General features: G+C 37.3%; 1 protein-coding gene across 1 annotated transcript in view; it reads left to right on the top strand.

Annotated features, from left to right (window-relative positions):
* Positions 1 to 620: 620 nt before the first annotated feature.
* The window catches only part of LOC126814807 (uncharacterized), a 39,304-nt gene continuing 19,633 nt past the window's right edge, over positions 621 to 20,291 (top strand). Inside the window, exon 1 of the transcript XR_008787515.1 lies at positions 621 to 639. The gene's annotated coding sequence lies outside the window, so the exon portion shown is untranslated. The remainder of the gene's footprint in view (positions 640 to 20,291) is intronic.

Here is a 20,291-nt window from a genome sequence, read left to right as displayed (position 1 = left end):
CGTCACGAATTGAAGCCATATCGACCAAATACACGTTAGCTTCACTGCACTAATTATTGTCAAGTGTACAAAAGTTAAACCGACATATTTTTAAGGGCAACTGACATTGTGAGGAGGTGTACAATTTCAGTTTTCTGATTTTGGCTGTACACTTAAACTTACATTATGCAAGAACTAAATCTGCATATTGCAGGTTTTTCATAGTGAATTAATTTGACTGAAACTTTCAGCAAATTCCCTTTACATTATCTAGTTTTAACTATTACAGTGAGAACTGCCAGTTCTTTATCTAATCTCCCATAATGTATCTTTAAGACAGGCATGGTAGTTGGACAAGTTCTCCGTGGTCTCCTGTTGCTTAAATATGATACAGGGCGTCGGAAGTTGTGGAGTGAGGATGCTGGGGAGGTTTTCGGGGCCACATTTTGCGTCCGCTATACTTGAGTTTTTTTTAAAAAAAACATATCTCTGAATACATGATATAAGGCTGTACGAATGACATCATAGGAATTATCTTTAGTCCAATACAAACTATTCCTCGGGTGTACTAGACGTTCCTGTGTCAATAATCGTGTCTTTAGCGGGCCATGGAACTAATTACATACTTAGTCTTGTCGTACTAGATTGTGATTCTACAAGGTCAGTGATATTTGTTAATCATGCTTGACATAATTAAAGTTGTAATGATTTTATAGATGTCAATATTATCATTACGTTTATACTATCACTACTGATGTAAATGTAATTATAATAACCACTAGGCTTTTATAGTAATTCTAGATTACCGCCTTTCCTATTTAAGGTCATGTTATTGTTTAATCACCCGTGATTCTTTAATATTTATCTGGACATAATATAGCAGATTCCGTCTTTATTACCCCAGTCGGAGCAGAAAAAGGGACGCTATACTCCATTGCATTTATATAGCAGACTGGAAGATTAATCACTATACATATCTACTTGAATATCCAGTCTTTATTGTAAGAAATGAAAAATGAAATGAAATGGGGTTTAACGTCCTACTGTTCTGCTCCTAAACTGGGCTAATGAAGACGGGCATACGCCATACAGTGGTCTATGAGGAAAATACGGCCTACTCTTATATCGAATTCCAACTGCCAAGGGATCTTTTACGTGCACGCCAATATGTACACGGGACCTCGGTTCTTCGTCCCATCCGAACGACTAGACAGCTGTCCTTTTCAGGCCCTCCGTCGTGCATCACTGACAAGGGGAAACCACGCCGGAAAATCTGGATGAACTTTCTCGGCCAATGCAGGGATCGAACACCGACTCCAGGCTAGCGAGCCAGCGTCTTGCCCACTTAGCCACGTGACCCCCCTTTATTGTAAGAATGGATACAGGAATGTTCTAAAGGGGTTTCAAATCAGAGTCGTGTTGAACGAAGCAAGGTCAGTTTTTTAATATTTTTTCTTATGATATTTTCAAGAACTCACGGAAAGTAGACTTAATAGTGCACTTTGCTACATGATACATTAAAATGGTTTATAGCATGCTTAATTTCGTATTGATGTGACGGTGGTTCAGTGAATATGGCGTTGGTTCCACAAGTGATTCCGGGTTAAATCTCGGTGCCCGGATCGAGTAAATTCCCGGGATTTTACTTTCGACAATGCAGAATAGTTTGGAAGAGGATAGTATAAGCGAACCCTAAGGGCTGATATAATAAATGAGCCTAATTTGGATATGGCCAAGTTTGTTTATACAAGGTTTATAAATCTGCTAGTATCCGACTATTCGAGCATGAAATGAAATCCTTGCATCGTCATATCCTATTGGACATTGTACATATAATATAATTTCATTGCTTTATTTCAATAACTTACGTAATCTTTAATTATCAAGATTCATGTCCAATTATTAAAGGAGCATTATTCAAGAGCTAAATTGCCTATTAAGGTCTTTCTTTAATGTGATATAAATTAATAACACGACAAGATAACATAATAAACTCTCGAGGCCATCGCATGGCTCCGATTTTAAGTAGAATGGAACGGTTAGATGATTTTATGATTTAATTTAAAAATGGAGAAGCGAGGCTAAACCTCGAATAACCAGCACCGTGGTTACGATAATAAATAATCAATACGCAGATCTTTTCAAAACTACTTACAGTGATAGATTCGCTCAGAATAATGTAATTTGAATGAAATTTTAAATATATTCATTTTGACTGTATTAAATAGCGGATCGTAACTTAATAAATTAAGGTTGTCTTACTGTGTGATATCGTAAGACGTATTTTTGCGGGTATTAAAGAATGAAAGAAATGTTGAATATCCGGAGGTTCGCACTACTAAAATATACACAGTTGTATCTTAGAGGCCCACCTCGCGACGTCCCAGAGAAAAGAACACCAACTGGAAAACTGCATTGAAAAAATCAGCGTGTGGTTGCATGAAAACTACTTGAAACTTAATTCAGACAAAACAGAATTTCTTTCAGTCTCTAGACAGAGCATATAAACCTCCACAGCAGATTCCAACAATAGTCAAATATCTATTGGAGATTGTGTAATTCCTATTGTCTTCGATTCATTTTTAAACTTTAATAAACACATTTCCTCTGTAACCAAATCATGTTTCCTTCAGCTGCGCCAAATAAGTAAACTTCAAAAATATCTTGAAGTGGATTCAACTCCCTTCATTAAATCGTCTACAGAAGATTCAAAACACAGCCGCCCGAATTATGATTAAAATCAACTTTTGTAATCATATTTCACCAATTCTAAGGGAGCTTCATGGTTACCTGTGAGGAAACGTGTAGAATTTAAGATTTTACTGTTGACATACAAGAGTTTTCATACCACAGCTCCGAGCTGGTTTAAGGTCCACTCGACACAAACTAGGTCATTTCGGGACTAACATGGTTTAATTTCATTTCAATAATTCGCATGCGCGTAGGGTCTTTAGCAGTGGGAGGAAACCAGAGGACCCGGAGAAAACCCACGAGGTTTGACAGGCGACCCTACTCCTTGTCACGTACAACCGGGAATTCGAAACCACGCCAGTTGACTCAATGACAGGCCTTATGATACAGCACGCACGTGCTAACCATTCGGCCATCCCCCCCCCCCCCTGTGACAGACAACTCAGCGCCATTGAGCAGTTTTTAACATTTGATTCATTATGACATTGCCAGGGACGAAGCAGATAGCTTTTAACGTTATTTTGCCTGTAAACGAGTTAATTATAATCCGACTTTCTATTTTTCTTTTCACCATATGATGCCTAATGCCATTTTTGACTGGGCGGAACCAATTTTACATTTTCACTATCATCGGAAATGGCGTCATATGGGCAAAAACTGTATCTATAGCCTTCGAAACAAATATTTTATTTAACTACGTCGTATTTGTAATTTGTTTATAATAAGGATATTTGCTTCCAACCAACAAATAGAATGAATCCATGTGATCATATAGATAACACAAAATGGTTTCTAAAATAGAATATTTTCTACATGTCACTTTTCAATGTTTTTGGTCCATAAAAGTGTCAATTATTATTCGATTTTCATAACATTTCACCATGTGATGCCCACTGTCATTTAAGATTTCCTAAAACTGATTTAACATTTTCATTACCACCGGAAGTATTTTCATTTTGGAAAAAACTGTATTTTTAGACTCAAAAAACAAATATTTGTTTTAAGTAAGTTATATTCATTATTCGTACAAAATTATGATATTTGATTTCAATGGACAAATAGCATGGATCAATACGATCATATAGATATCCAAAAAATGATTCAAACGTCTCCTCGTGCCGAGAAATAACCAATTTTGTCAGTATCACTTTTTAAGATTATTTTAAGGATTAAATCTGTTCAAATTTTAATCAGTTGTCTCTCATGCACAGGACAATCGGGGTGGTTATTTCTGTTATCCAATTTAAATATTTTGTTGAAACTGGAAGTGATGTCATCGTGTCGAGTCTTCGTTGTATAAATGGAACTGATATTGCTGGATTTATTGGCACCACATGTCGGCACCTGGCTATAGTTTTGTTATAAGACATTATACACTCTAGTAATTCTCAATAAAAAATACAAGAGAGAACTTTTGCGGAAGCAGCAAATACATTCAGTAGTTAAATTGTTGACATTGTTTTTACATGTTCTCTTTACACTAGAAAGGGACTTTACTTGCAAAATCTGGAAGGATATTTACAGTTTTATGGAGACTTAAATGTATGATTAATTCCATTTCAGGACATTGAACATTAAGTCTTCTGGTGCTGTGCACAGATCTATAGTCTAGATCAAACTGCCCTGTTAGTTACAAGTGACCAGAAATGTTTAAATTAAATTATCCCGCCATGACTTTCTTGGTCTTTGATTCTAAAACTAAAACCTTCTACTTCCAGAAAATAAAGATTGCAGATGAAAGGTCTAGAAGATTAGATTAGGTTTTTGTAATTAAACTTTTAGCCCTGTCTACGTTCGAATGTCTTAATTCGGCCATTTTATCCCCCATTGTTTACATGAACAGTTCTATCTTTTGATTGGATCAACCGGCTAGACGTCTATTAACTAGCATAATACACCTACAGAGTGAGAAAAAAAGAATTTCAATCCCTTAAATTAAAATACTGTTGCCAATTGATACAACACTTTAGGTTTGGGTAATTGCGTAGCTGTAGTCAGAGAAATTGGCAATCAGTGCTAGTACGCGAGAAGCTTTTAGTAAGATTACACAATTCGTATATTCTATTATTGTAATGATAAAACTTCATATAACATAAAATACACGAGTAGTAAGTTGTCAACCACGTAAACTGCACAAATAAATGGAAAGTGGTATCGGGTGCTCTAGGAAGAGTAAGCGTATATGAATGTCTTAAATGGAACGATATTAATGTAATATGATTGTATATGAAGTGATTTACATTCAATTTTAAAATTTGTATTGTATTTTCTAATAAGTTATTATGTTCGGTGAAATATGTAAACAGTCCAAATTGAACGACATTCTGCTTAGTCTTCTGGGATATGTTTTTCTTCGTTCATTACCAATGGCGTTCGAAACCACTATGTAGTAGCCTACACAACCTAGTGTAGACCTACTGATTTTTATACGTCCACATTCATAATGTGGACGTATATTGCCGTCGCCCCTGTCTGTGTGTGTGTATGGGTGTGTGTGTGTGGGTGTATGTATGTGTGTGTGGGTGTGTGTGTGTCTGTGTGTCGCCTACAGGCCACAATTCTTAAGTGATCATCTTCAAACTTTACATACTTATTCCTTATACCCTAAGGATGATCCCTATTGTTTTTGGTGCATGCCCGACCCCCAGGGGCAGAGCCACGACCATTTTTTGTATTTGTTTGTTTGTCGTCTACAGGCCACATTTCTTAACGTATCATCTTGAAACTATGCATACTTATTCTTTGTACCCTAAGGAACATCCCTATCGTTTGTGGTGCATGCCCGACCCCAAGGGGCAGAGCCACGCCCATTTTGTTTTCTTTGTATGTCTGTGTGTCGCCTATAGGCCACAATTCTTAATCAATCGTCTTGAAAAATTTTCATATGAATTGCTTATACCCTAAGTATGATCCCTATTGTTTTTGGTGCATGCCCGACCCCTAGGGGCAGAGCCACACCCATTCCTTATATTTATTTATTTGTTTGTCATCTACAGACCGCATTTCTTAACGTATCATCTTGAAACTATGCATACTTATTCTTTGTACCCCAAGGAACATCCCTATCGTTTGTGGTGCATGCCCGACCCCAGGGGCAGAGCCACGCCCATTTTCTTTTCTTTTTATGTCTGTGTGTCGCCTATAGGCCACAATTCTTAATCAATCGTCTTGAAAAATTTTCATATGAATTGCTTATACCCTAAGTATGATCCCTATTGTTTTTGGTGCATGCCCGACCCCTAGGGGCAGAGCCACACCCATTCCTTATATTTATTTATTTGTTTGTCATCTACAGACCGCATTTCTTAACGTATCATCTTGAAACTATGCATACTTATTCTTTGTACCCCAAGGAACATCCCTAAGTATGATCCCTTTTTTTTTTGGTGCATGCCCGACCCCCAGAGGCAGAACCACGCCCATTCCTTATATTTATTTATTTGTTTGTCATCTACAGACCGCATTTCTTAACGTATCAACTTTACATACTTATTCCGTATACCCTAAGGATGATCCCTATTGTTTTGGGTGCATGCTCGCCTCCCCGGGGCAGAGCCACGCCCATTTTTTGTATTTGTTTGTTTGTCGTCTACAGGCCACATTTCTTAACGTATCATCTTGAAACTTTGCATATTATTCTTTGTACCCTAAGGAACATCCCTATCGTTTTGGGTGCATGCCCAGCCCCCAGGGGCAAAGCCACGCCCATTTTCTTTTTATGTCTGTGTGTCGCCTACAGGCCACAATTCTTAATCAATCGTCTTGAAATTTTTTCATATGAATTGCTTATACCCTAACGATGATCCCTATTGTTTTTTTACCCCCAGGGGCAGAGCCACGCCCATTTTCTTTTCTTTTTATGTCTGTGTGTCACCTACAGGCCACAATTCTTAATCAATCGTCTTGAAAAAATTTCATATGAATTGCTTATACCCTAACGATGATCCCTATTGTTTTTGGTGCATGCCCGACCGCCAGGGGCAGAGCCACGCCCATCCCTTATATTTATTTATTTGTTTGTCATCTACAGATCGCATTTCTTATCGTATCACCTTGAAACCCAGCATACATATTCCTTCTATCCTAAGGAATATCCCCATTATTTGTGGTGAATACCCAACCCCCAGGGGCAGAGCTACGCCCATTTTCTTTTTTTATGTCTGTGTGTCACTTGCAGACCGCATTTCTTAATCGATCATCTTGAAAACTTTTTTATACTTATTCCTTATAGCCTAAGGCTACTTTTTATACTTATTCCTTAATCCTAAGGCCGACCTCTATTATTATTTTTGGTGAATGCTCGACCCCTTGGGACAGAGCCACGCCTAATGTCTTGTGTTTTGCCTACAGACCGCAATTCTTAACAGATCCTTTTGAAACTTTGCATACCTATTCGAAACGACATGCTTTTAGAATAAAGACATCGATTGTTTTAAAATAAAAATTGTGTTCTGTTAATGTGAACGAAGTGTTAAACTGATAGTCCTACAACCCAGTTTTATTTCACAGACCCTCAATGCAAACTGGACCATATCAAACAAAACAGGAATGTGGACGTATATTGCTGCGTTAGCGATGCTCTTGTAAGATATACAGTACATTGTGTCTTAAATTTTGGAAAATAGGATCCCATATTTTCACCGTAAGAATGATAATAAAAATCAGTATTGATTAAATGGACCAATATTTTGGCAATATTGAATTCTAGCTCGTGATTATGATTTCGAATATTCTGGATAATAGTGACTTCGAGGTTTAGCTCCTTAAACTTTAAGCACAAAACAAATATTTACTTCATTTCAGTAAGCTTATAAAATATACAGATTATTTATTTCCGAATACTTTGATTTGTTCAAGGAGTTTCGGAATTGAACTTACAACTTATCAATTAATGTTTCTGGGTGATTTAAATCTTACTATCAAAACAGAATGAAATACACATTCTGAACTGAGAGACATAGGCTACATCCGAAGAAGAGATTGCTATCATTTAGTTTTCTAGCAATATGTACCCAAAAAACTAATCCAGTAGACGTGGTACAAGGGTTAATCAGCGAACTGGATGTATGAGATGTGTTGTTGACGTTTGGGAAAGTAGGACGAGGGGAAATGTGTAGGGAGTGAAGTGCTGTAAAGGGATAGTTAGATGTATTATGAATGGTTAGAGTGGCTGTGGTGTTACGGTGAATACTATGCCGCCACCGTAACACCACAGCTTTATGATTTGTTAGACAGGAGTGATGTAATGGGTGTCAACAACTGGGTATGCTGGTACCGTCGCAACGTAGCCGTGAAATATATATTGTGGGGGGAAGGGCGGAAACGGAAAAATATACAATGTTGACAGTATGTGCCAGGCATGAGGCTGCGCAGACCGAGCGGCAGCTCGATAGGGAGTGTGTGGGAGGGTCACCCTCATAAAAAAATTTTTTTTTAAATTTCAGTTTTCTGTAAGCAGTGAAAACACTATTTTGGCATTGTTTGCGGGGTTAGCCTAAACCTAAAAATCACATTAATACACCTATTGCACGATATTGTGAAACTAGCTGACGAAGACAGCTCGGGCGGCGATTGTTGGACTCGGGGCTGCTCTGTCAGTATCTAACAAACGCATTTAGTTCGCGTACAACTTTTAAAAACCGAATGTCAGTATGGTATTTCTCACATAATTGGTTATCGCAAAAACAGAGTAAACTGAAAGCGAGTAATCTCGACTCAAACCTATAGTCTATAGCCCACTTACTACACTCGTCACTAGGCTTCCTATATTATTGTTTGTGGACGGTTTACTACTCAGTGATAAGCCTGCGCCGCAAAAAGAGGTCTCGCCTTTTATTATTAGTATAATGACTTCCTCATGTGCGGCAGGTTAGTTTGCTTCTAAAAACACTGTTTTCCGTTCCAAAAAATACAAAAGTAATTTTCTACCAGATGACCATGGTTCTTTTCACCGAGACTAGATAATTTCTCTCGGTGTAAGGATATAGCTATGGATAAGTTCATACAAGGTCAATAAATCCGCGGTCACTTCGGGTCACACTGTTGAGAAAATAAACCGATGGGTTTGTTTAGTAGCAAATCGAGCGTGAATCAACTGAGTTTGTACTGAAAAATTTTTGAGTGATATGTATGAACTGTCTTTACACATTCGGTTTATAATTAGCGATATACAGGTACAGTGGCAAGTGTTGTACTTCACAGACTGTTCACCTCCGAACTACCTCCGCACGAAATCCCCGATTTGGGTACTTGTTAAAAGAAAAAGAAATAGTACCTGTGCGCATGCCAGTAAAAAAAACCTAAGAGTTCGCGCATAAAAATGCCCGAACGTACCAGGCGCCAGGTCATCCAGTAGACGTGGTACAAGGGTTAATCAGCGAACTGGATGTATGAGATGTGTTGTTGACGTTTGGGAAAGTAGGACGAGGGGAAATGTGTAGGGAGTGAAGTGCTGTAAAGGGATAGTTAGATGTATTATGAATGGTTAGAGTGGCTGTGGTGTTACGGTGAAATACTATGCCGCCACCGTAACACCACAGCTTTATGATTTGTTAGACAGGAGTGATGTAATGGGTGTCAACAACTGGGTATGCTGGTACCGTCGCAACGTAGCCGTGAAATATATATTGTGGGGGGAAGGGCGGAAACGGAAAAATATACAATGTTGACAGTATGTGCCAGGCATGAGGCTGCGCAGACCGAGCGGCAGCTCGATAGGGAGTGTGTAGGAGGGTCACCCTCATAAATTTTTTTCTTTTAAATTTCAGTTTTCTGTAAGCAGTGAAAACACTATTTTGGCATTGTTTGCGGGGTTAAACCTAAAAATCACATTAATACACCTATTGCACGATATTGTGAAACTAGCTGACGAAGACAGCTCGGGCGGCGATTGTTGGACTCGGGGCTGCTCTGTCAGTATCTAACAAACGCATTTAGTTCGCGTACAACTTTTAAAAACCGAATGTCAGTATGGTATTTCTCACATAATTGGTTATCGCAAAAACAGAGTAAACTGAAAGCGAGTAATCTCGACTCAAACCTATAGTCTATAGCCTACTTACTACACTCGTCACTAGGCTTCCTATATTATTGTTTGTGGACGGTTTACTACTCAGTGATAAGCCTGCGCCGCAAAAAGAGGTCTCGCCTTTTATTATTAGTATAATGACTTCCTCATGTGCGGCAGGTTAGTTTGCTTCTAAAAACACTGTTTTCCGTTCCAAAAAATACAAAAGTAATTTTCTACCAGTTGACCATGGTTCTTTTCACCGAGACTAGATAATTTCTCTCGGTGTAAGGATATAGCTATGGATAAGTTCATACAAGGTCAATAAATCCGCGGTCACTTCGGGTCACACTGTTGAGAAAATAAACCGATGGGTTTGTTTAGTAGCAAATCGAGCGTGAATCAACTGAGTTTGTACTGAAAAATTTTTGAGTGATATGTATGAACTGTCTTTATACATTCGGTTTATAATTAGCGATATACAGGTACAGTGGCAAGTGTTGTACTTCACAGACTGTTCACCTCCGAACTACCTCCGCACGAAATCCCCGATTTGGGTACTTGTTAAAAGAAAAAGAAATAGTACCTGTGCGCATGCCAGTAAAAAAAACCTAAGAGTTCGCGCATAAAAATGCCCGAACGTACCAGGCGCCAGGTCATCCAGTAGACGTGGTACAAGGGTTAATCAGCGAACTGGATGTATGAGATGTGTTGTTGACGTTTGGGAAAGTAGGACGAGGGGAAATGTGTAGGGAGTGAAGTGCTGTAAAGGGATAGTTAGATGTATTATGAATGGTTAGAGTGGCTGTGGTGTTACGGTGAAATACTATGCCGCCACCGTAACACCACAGCTTTATGATTTGTTAGACAGGAGTGATGTAATGGGTGTCAACAACTGGGTATGCTGGTACCGTCGCAACGTAGCCGTGAAATATATATTGTGGGGGGAAGGGCGGAAACGGAAAAATATACAATGTTGACAGTATGTGCCAGGCATGAGCCTGCGCAGACCGAGCGGCAGCTCGATAGGGAGTGTGTAGGAGGGTCACCCTCATAAATTTTTTTTTTTTAAATTTCAGTTTTCTGTAAGCAGTGAAAACACTATTTTGGCATTGTTTGCGGGGTTAAACCTAAAAATCACATTAATACACCTATTGCACGATATTGTGAAACTAGCTGACGAAGACAGCTCGGGCGGTGATTGTTGGACTCGGGGCTGCTCTGTCAGTATCTAACAAACGCATTTAGTTCGCGTACAACTTTTAAAAACCGAATGTCAGTATGGTATTTCTCACATAATTGGTTATCGCAAAAACAGAGTAAACTGAAAGCGAGTAATCTCGACTCAAACCTATAGTCTATAGCCTACTTACTACACTCGTCACTAGGCTTCCTATATTATTGTTTGTGGACGGTTTACTACTCAGTGATAAGCCTGCGCCGCAAAAAGAGGTCTCGCCTTTTATTATTAGTATAATGACTTCCTCATGTGCGGCAGGTTAGTTTGCTTCTAAAAACACTGTTTTCCGTTCCAAAAAATACAAAAGTAATTTTCTACCAGTTGACCATGGTTCTTTTCACCGAGACTAGATAATTTCTCTCGGTGTAAGGATATAGCTATGGATAAGTTCATACAAGGTCAATAAATCCGCGGTCACTTCGGGTCACACTGTTGAGAAAATAAACCGATGGGTTTGTTTAGTAGCAAATCGAGCGTGAATCAACTGAGTTTGTACTGAAAAATTTTTGAGTGATATGTATGAACTGTCTTCACACATTCGGTTTATAATTAGCGATACACAGGTACAGTGGCAAGTGTTGTACTTCACAGACTGTTTACCTCCGAACTACCTCCGCACGAAATCCCCGATTTGAGTACTTGTTAAAAGAAAAAGATATAGTACCTGTGCGCATGCCAGTAAAAAAAACCTAAGAGTTCGCGCATAAAAATGCCCGAACGTACCAGGCGCCAGGTCATCTAGCACTAACATATCTGTCACACCCTTTTTGATGACGAGAAACGGAGAGATATCAGAATCATAAGAAGATTAAAATTGTATTACTTTTTTTAAAAGAAGAAAAAAAACGAAACAGAAAAATAAAAAGGGATCTACTCACATCATCTAGAGAAAAAAATATCAGCCAAATGAAAAAAAATTCAATTTGTGTGTGAATGATTTCATTTAACGTCCGCTTCCACCGAGATGATAACGCTGACACAAAGTATATATACTTAAACTTTCAGTTTATATAATGTTATAGCGGACGTCAAAGAAAACAACAATAAAATGACGTCATGTGATGATTTTATTCCAAAGAGGATCATACTTTGTGCTTTTATTTTTAGTTTGTTGATCTCAAATGTGGTTTTCTGTTTATTTTAACTTAAATATGTTTATTGTATATCAACATTAATAAATGTTTCAACCTGACTCTGGTCTTATTTGCGATAAATTGCGTTAAATAGAATTTAATAAAACGAAAAGGAGAAATTTTTAGCTTAAAGGGGCATTAGCTGGTAAGATTAGATAAAGAATTGACGGTTCTCGCTATAATAGTTAAAAAATAGATAATGAAATTACTTCACGCTGAGTCTAGTTATCGGCGATACAATAACAGTATAGTTTCGATTGTCCTTGCTACCGTTGTAACGATAATAAACAAAATCTCAATTATCCAGTAGACGTGGTACAAGGGTTAATCAGCGAACTGGATGTATGAGATGTGTTGTTGACGTTTGGGAAAGTAGGACGAGGGGAAATGTGTAGGGAGTGAAGTGCTGTAAAGGGATAGTTAGATGTATTATGAATGGTTAGAGTGGCTGTGGTGTTACGTGAAATACTATGCCGCCACCGTAACACCACAGCTTTATGATTTGTTAGACAGGAGTGATGTAATGGGTGTCAACAACTGGGTATGCTGGTACCGTCGCAACGTAGCCGTGAAATATATATTGTGGGGGGGGAAGGGCGGAAACAGAAAAATATACAATGTTGACAGTATGTGCCAGGCATGAGGCTGCGCAGACCGAGCGGCAGCTCGATAGGGAGTGTGTGGGAGGGTCACCCTCATAAAAAAATTTTTTTTTAAATTTCAGTTTTCTGTAAGCAGTGAAAACACTATTTTGGCATTGTTTGCGGGGTTAAACCTAAAAATCACATTAATACACCTATTGCACGACATTGTGAAACTAGCTGACGAAGACAGCTCGGGCGGCGATTGTTCGACTCGGGGCTGCTCTGTCAGTATCTAACAAACGCATTTAGTTCGCGTACAACTTTTAAAAACCGAATGTCAGTATGGTATTTCTCACATAATTGGTTATCGCAAAAACAGAGTAAACTGAAAGCGAGTAATCTCGACTCAAACCTATAGTCTGTAGCCTACTACACTCGTCACTAGGCTTCCTATATTATTGTTTGTGGACGGTTTACTACTCAGTGATAAGCCTGCGCCGCAAAAAGAGGTCTCGCCTTTTATTATTAGTATAATGACTTCCTCAGGTGCGGCAGGTAAGTTTGCTTCTAAAAACACTGTTTTCCGTTCCAAAAAATACAAAAGTAATTTTCTACCAGATGACCATGGTTCTTTTCACCGAGACTAGATAATTTCTCTCGGTGTAAGGATATAGCTATGGATAAGTTCATACAAGGTCAATAAATCCGCGGTCACTTCGGGTCACACTGTTGAGAAAAAAAACCGATGGGTTTGTTTAGTAGCAAATCGAGCGTGAATCACCTGAGTTTGTACTGAAAAATTTTTGAGCGATATGTATGAACTGTCTTCACACATTCGGTTTATAATTAGCGATACACAGGTACAGTGGCAAGTGTTGTACTTCACAGACTGTTTACCTCCGAACTACCTCCGCACGAAATTCCCGATTTGGGTACTTGTTAAAAGAAAAAGAAATAGTACCTGTGCGCATGCCAGTAAAAAAAAACTAAGAGTTCGCGCATTAAAATGCCCGAACGTACCAGGCGCCAGGTCATCCAGTTTTACAGTTATTTCATCAATCGTTAAACGTATTGAAATCTACTTAATATCGGAGAGTTAATTATGGTCTTAATAAGTTAATAATTAATCATTTATATAACATTTAAGGCCTATAGACAGACCTGCAATATGCAGATTTAGCTCTTGCATAATGTATGTTTAATTATGAACTTTTGATAATTATCTATACGTCCACAAAGAAAATAAAAACGGAATTCTTTCTTCTGGTCTATTGAATAACGACTGATTTCAGGAATCAGTACACAAAAAAGGAAATAACTTTTGAAAATAAACCCCAAAATACAAACAAATCATTAAAAATAATAAAACAACTATATTTAAACATACATTATGCAAGAGCTAAATCTGTCTATTGCAGGTCTTTCTTTCGGCCTGAAATGTTATCTAATTTATTAATTAGACATTAATTAACTTATCCAGACCATAATCAACTCTCAATGTCAACGCTAGTCTGCGATGTTTACTGAATTAGGATACCATTTGCTGCTGGGGATCTCGTGGCTAAGTGGGTAAGACGCTGGCTCGCTAGCCTGGAGGTCGGATGTTCGATCCTTGCATTGGCCGAAAAAGTTCATCCAGATTTTCCGGCGCGGTTTCCCCTTGTCAGTGATGCAGGATGAAGGGCCTGACAAGGACAGCTGTCTAGTCGTTCGGATGGGACGAAAAACCGAGGTCCCGCGTACACATTGGCGTGCACGTAAAAGATCCCTTGGCAGTTGGAATTCAATATAAGAGTAGGCGATAGTGCCGCTGCCCGGGCAAAATTTCCCTCATAGCACACTGTATGCCCGTCTTCATTAGCCCAGGTTAGGAGCAGAACAGTAGGACGTTAAACCCCATTTCATTTCATTTCATTTATTTCCATTTGATGCTCCACTTTTATTCTTGATTTAATCACGAAGTAGATAATCGAAACTATGTTTTTTTATCGTATCGACTTTAATAATGATGATCGAGGCTAGGCCGAAAATTCAACCGCTAAAATCACGGGTCAGAGTGGATCAATTTGACGGAAATTTTCAGCAAATTCTTTTTACATTATCTAGTTTTTAAATATTACAGTGAGAACTGTAATGTCCCATAATGTATCTTTAAGCTATTTACTAAACTCACGAACTTGATAGAATGAAAATATAGTTTAACAATTTTATAGTGCCCCATAAAAAAATACGTAGCATATTACCCAGACATCGGTTATAAAGGAAAATAATAATTACACGACGTATCTACAAACTTAAAAAAAAAATACATAGCAACTAGAATCAAGTAAATGTTGAGGTTTCATATTGGTTTAATAGATAGATATATAGGTATAATTAGGTTCTTGGTTCTTAATCAGTAACAGTTATTATCTGTTCGTTTCAGACTGTCTTCAAAACAAATAAATTGGTTAATTGTAAAGTCTAACAAAGATGTATTATACTAATTGTAATGGAATGACTTTAAAACAAGCATGTTGGTTACTTTTATAGTAATCCTAACGAAGATGAATTTTTTATTCTAGCCGTAGGTGGGCTGACTTTAAAACAAGTATATTGGTTATAATATTATGTAAAGTCTAACATATATGACTTATTCTATCTGTGTGTTTTTGATGTATAAAGTCTAACGTAGACGAATTATTCTATCTGTGTGTTTCTGATGTATAAAGTCTAACGTAGATGAATTATTCTATCTGTATGTTTTTGAAGTACAAAGTCTAACGAATGGATATTTATTGTTGTAAATTAAGAACCTGTCCTTTCAATTTCTTGAAATTTGAATTTCATTATGTACCTGCTAATAAATACAGAAGACATGTTGGCGGAAGAAGTAAATAATTTTAGAGGCTAAATTTTTTGACACTATTTCAGCATGCCCTCTTTACAACAGACGGAGTCTTTCACAGCCGATCGGAATTTAACAGTTTTATAGAGACTTAATTGTATGATTAATTCTATTTAGGGCCATTGAAGATTAAGTCTAATGGTGCTGTGCACAGATCTATAGTCTAGATCAAACTGCCCTGCTAGTTACAACACGTGCCCATAAATAATCAAATTACATCAGAGGATATGTTATGTTTATCCCGTCATGACCTGCTTGCCCATTTTGATTCTAAGACCAAAATATAGATTGCAGATAAAAGGTCTAGAAGAATATATAATATTTTTGTAATTAAACTTTTAGCCCTGTCTACGTTCGAAAGTCTTAATTCGTCCATTTTATCCTCCATTGTTTACATGAACAATTCTGTCTTTTGATTGGATCAACCGGCTAGACGTCTATTAACTAGCATAATACACCTACAGAGCGAGAAAAAAATGAATGCCAATCCCTTAAATTAAAATACTGCTGCCACATGATACACCTCTTTAAGTGTGGTCAGAGAAATTGGCAATCAGTGCTAGTACGCGAGAGGCTTTTAGTAAGATTGCACAATACGTGTGTTCTATTATTGCAATGATAAAACTTCATATAACATAATAATATAACATACTAATAGTACATTAATACAAATTGTCAACTATGTGAATTGTCCAAATAAATAGGAATTGGTATCAGACGCCGCCTAGTTTCGATTTAAGATTGCTAAATTGGACCTACTGTGGTAGGGTCATTAGTTATATTTAGAATCGTTCGTTCGTTCGTTCCCGGAATTTTATGTCCACGTGATATCGTAGACAAGTTAATGTGAATAAAATTGCCAAGAATAAGTTCAATAATAATAAACATAACAGAATGACATATTTCAGACAAAGAACGAATAGTAATAATAATAACAAAATTCAAACATATAGATGTTATACATATTTGAAATTAACAACACATACTACAGATTTTTATAATACAATTAAATATAAATAAATTATAAATATATACATTATTTACATAAATCATTCAGTAAATGGACATGAATATGGTTATCTACTCTTATAAAAATGAAAGCGAAACGATTGGTTTGTAAACTGTTTTCTGATTGGTTCGTAGACTGTAGCTACATTCTAGGCCAGGGCAGATAATTTGAAATCGTGGAAACCCTATGGAGGCAGACCACCATTAATTTACCCATTGACTTCAATGTTAATTCTGGCCTCTTTGCCCACCTCCAACTTTTCCCCAAATTTTCGTTGGGCTGAATGCTTTTCACTACAGACAGGGGAACAAATGGTCATGTCTTTGCACTAAAATTTGTATGAGGTTGACCACCAAAATTTTGAGATACACAAACTTGAAGAAGCATACTAAAAACATGTAACTAGTTGCCGTACATATCGCCGTAGCTAACCTGATAACCCTCTTATCCTTCCGCCTCAAAATCATGAATATTTACCAAAACCTGGCAGAAAATGTTAATTCAAACCCTCTTCGTCCATTCTAGACCAAAAAATCAACACAAATGGGCATGCAAAAGGGGAGAAGAGAGAGAGAGAGAGAGAGAGAGAGAGAGAGAGAATTGCTATAAATAGACGAACTACAATTCGTGGGCGGTCTGCCTCCCTATGGATTAACACAGGGTATAGTGGAGTAGAACGGAATGAGTACACGGGTAACCGAGGATGGATTGTACGCGACATTAACTTTTTATAGCATCGTAGAGATGTTTATTTGGAAATGTTTGGGCATGGTACATATATCAAAATAGCAATAAAGTCCAGATCAAAATAGCACATGTAAATTATACTTTATTAAAATGGGTTTAGTATAGAAGTTATAAAACCAAGGTTTGGGTGACATTTTGAAGTTGAAATTGACGAAAATACTGTACCTTTTATAGTACCAAAGAAAGAATTTAATACCATAAACCGGGTTGTGAAATTATTATCATTCAAGTTGAAAGAGTGTACTAGATAGACGGACGGGCTCATTGGGCATTCTAATACTCATCAATTGGTTCTCTCTGATAGACGGTGAACAAAACGCAAGAGACTGTCATATCGAGGTTTATCAAAATTAGTACCAATTTGCGGTTCAAAATATCAATCATTATTTTATTAAAGGAGCTAAGTCTCTAGCTCAATATTTTCCATAATATTCGAAATTAAAAACACGAATTAGAATTCAGTATTGATCAAATCCAATCAATATTTATGTTGTTATCTTGCCGTGAAACTATATAATGCTAATATCCAATATTTAAAACACAATTAACATCTTATAATCAGTACACGAGTCGTGTACCCTATGGTTTCGGGTGACATTTTGTAATGAACATATAAAAACACATCCTACAACACAATGCGGGGGTAATTGGTAAAGGCTTATTCACAAACGACAAAATAAAAATTAAAACAAAAACAAAAAACGTGTAGCATGCACTAAGCAGGCGTAAACGACTGCCGTTCAATTTGAGCTGTTCACGTATTTCACCGAACTTTATTTATTAGAAATTACAATATTTCTTCAATATAAATCACTTTACATATATTCGTATTACATTAATATGTGCTTTTAGAACCATTTTTGTCTATTTTAAGGTTTCAAAAATAGAGCCATGCGCCCTTAAACTAATTACATAAGTTACAAGAAAAATCCTTGCATTTCAAACAATCAACAAATCAAGATTTGAAGCAGACTAATAAACATGGGCGGTTGGCATTGATGTTCGAATGTATGCGAGAGACTAAGATCAATATACATTCAATAGACATAAAATTATTACCATTCAAGTTGAAATAGTTCCCGCTTCGTTTTGTCTAAAAGACGTTGTTGAAAATGATGTAAATCGAGCCTGGTAAGCACAAAACAAATACTTATTCCAATTAAGTAAGCTCATATAAAGATAACTTTGATTCGTTTCGGAATTGAATGTATAGAACGACCACGAGTTTTACAACATCTAGACGCTGCCAGACTGGTCTGCGATTCCCAAACTTAGCTACGTTATGTCCCTTTAACGCAGACGGGTGAACGGTAGCGTCCAATCCGAGGTTGTGACAACGTTGCTTGACTGGTCTGCAATTCCCAAACTTAGCTTTAACGCAGACACGTGAACGACAGGGTCCAATCCGAGGTTGTGATAGATCATCAAACATGGCGATCGAAGAATCTGATAGACTCCCCAGCTGGGTCAGTAACCATTCGAAATTAGTGCCAAAATATGCAGGGTATTACGTGAAGGGTTTGATAATCTTCTATTGAAATAACATCACACAAACGTAGACCTCTCTACGAGTTCACTACGCGCAAAAAGGCAACTACGCTCTCAGTACGGAGAGATATCAGAATCATAAGATTAAAATATTATTACCTTAAAATGTTTTTTTTTTTTGTTTTAAAAAAAATCAGAATCATAATATTAAAATTTTATTAGATTATTACAAAATAGAAAAAAAAACATAAATATATAAATGAAGAAAAACATATCAGCCAAATGAATGTAAATGATTTTATATAACGTCAGCTTCTACCGAAATGATAGTGCAGACAAAAATTAAATCCTTAAACTTTCAGTTTTATAATAATGTCACAGCGGACGTCAGTGATAACTACAATAAAATGACGTCATGTGGAGATTTTATTTCAAAATGGATCATACTTTGTACTTTTTGTGACCTATTCAAGTAAATGAGGAATAAATTCATGAAAAATTCAAGTCCACGATAATTTTCGAATAGCCTACAAATTCTGAAAATACAGGTATCATGAAGAGTCCGAAAAAAACGGGGTGCGGAATTAGGGTTGGGCTGCATGTGTCTTCTTCGTGGTCAGAAATATAAAACATACTCTCTTGTTTATGAATCTACACAATCAGTAATGAAAGGTATTTTGTCGACCAAATTAGGTAATTATCCCCGCCCGCATGCAAAGTGTGAGTCATATCTATTCCATATTTGGAATTTGGAATTATGATCAGCCTATGCCGTAAGCAATTAGGGTTTGTGTCCTATGAAAGAGCTAAACCGGGGCTCGAATAGTCAGGCACCATTAGACACCGCTTGATTCTTAGAGAGACTTAATACGAGGTATCCATCAGCAAATTCGCTCTGCGAGTTTAGTGGGAGCGAGATAGACTAAGAGACGTGTTATTTTATTGTAGCCATGTATCCTGCGCTTTGACATAATTATTATGTAGAAAAGAAACTGTTGTATATTGTTGTTCTTGAGTTTTGATTGGCTAAGCACTAAAATCAATCTAATATTATCAAATCAAATAACTAAAATTTTGATTTTATCTTAGTTAAAATTTTGTGAATAAGGCCCCAGTATCAAATCTACCCTATGAGTCCAAGATCATTGAAAGTGTTGTCGCATGAAGACTACGAGATCATATGTGTCAGGATGGGAGGGTGGTGCAAACAAGGACAAAGTACTGAGTCTGCATTACAATGTGTTCAGAATGACATTCTCCGGTACCTTGATTCAGGCTGGGCAGCCAAATTGTTTCATTAGACTTATCGGCCATCTAGAAAGGCGGATTTGAACAACCGATTATAGGGTGCCCCGTGCAGCGAAAATCTTCCCTACGGAAAGTTTAACTCCACGCGACGAATGTGCACGCTTCAGTGGCTTGTCTCGAAATGATTTCTGGCTAGTCACGCGGTACGATAACACTCTGCGCAAGAATCTGTGAGTCTATAAATAGCCACCGCACGTGAAAATTTCTACACATCTATCA

The sequence above is a fragment of the Patella vulgata genome, chromosome 3 (genome assembly GCF_932274485.2).
Source record: "Patella vulgata chromosome 3, xgPatVulg1.2, whole genome shotgun sequence".
NCBI classification, from domain to species: domain Eukaryota; kingdom Metazoa; phylum Mollusca; class Gastropoda; family Patellidae; genus Patella; species Patella vulgata.
The sequence above is the reverse complement of the archived record's forward strand: the minus strand, read 5'-3'. Positions and strand labels throughout refer to the sequence as shown.